The sequence below is a fragment of the Myotis brandtii genome, unplaced genomic scaffold (assembly GCF_000412655.1).
Source record: "Myotis brandtii unplaced genomic scaffold, ASM41265v1 scaffold165, whole genome shotgun sequence".
Classification (NCBI taxonomy): domain Eukaryota; kingdom Metazoa; phylum Chordata; class Mammalia; order Chiroptera; family Vespertilionidae; genus Myotis; species Myotis brandtii.
This window is the reverse complement of record NW_005356042.1, coordinates 16435752-16436464: the sequence shown is the minus strand read 5'-3', so window position 1 is coordinate 16436464 and position 713 is coordinate 16435752. Positions and strand designations below refer to the sequence as shown.

Here is a 713-nt window from a genome sequence, read left to right as displayed (position 1 = left end):
AATATCAAAAATAGAAGTCTTTGTTTTACTATGGTTGCAAATATCAAAAAATTTCTATATGTGACACGGCACCAGAGTTAGGTTAGGGTTTTTCAAAATGCTGACAGGCTGAGCTCAAAAGGTTCACCATCACTGTACTAAACCCACGAGTGTGCGCGCAAATGAGTGAATTATGTGGTACAGTGGGGCCTTGACTTACAAGTGTCCTGACTAACGAGTTTTTCGAGATACGAGCCGTCTCTCGGCAGATTTTTTGCTTTGAATTGCGAGCTAAAATTCGGGTTACGAGCCAGCTTCAGATACCCCACTGCTAGTTGGCGCAGCGAACGTCACAGTGAACGCCACAACATCAGCCCAGCATCACGTGTCTCACTCGTCCACTTTATGATTTGACATACAAGTAATTTGAGTTACGAGCTCCATCACGGAACGAATTAAACTCATAAGTCAAGGCCCCACTGTATGTGAATCAGATCTCAGTAAAAGTGTTTTAAAAAGGAACATGCCACAGGGGCTTCCCCACCCTATGAAAAGAGCCTTGTTCCAATGTCTAGGTCCCTATCTCCCCGCTAAGAATAAGAGGTGTCTGAGGTCCCTGAGGCTTCCTGGAGTCCATTCCTGAATCACAGGGTGAGTGCCACATGGAGATGGGACCAAAGTCAGACTGAGTGGGAGGGGGGAGGCCCCCAGGGACGACCAGCAGGAGGGAGGGG

At 47.4% G+C, this 713-nt stretch overlaps 1 protein-coding gene across 11 annotated transcripts in view; it reads right to left on the bottom strand.

The window, feature by feature from the left end:
• Positions 1 to 713, bottom strand: part of IL34 (interleukin 34) — a 73900-nt gene that overhangs the window by 4639 nt on the left and 68548 nt on the right. The window lies entirely within an intron of this gene.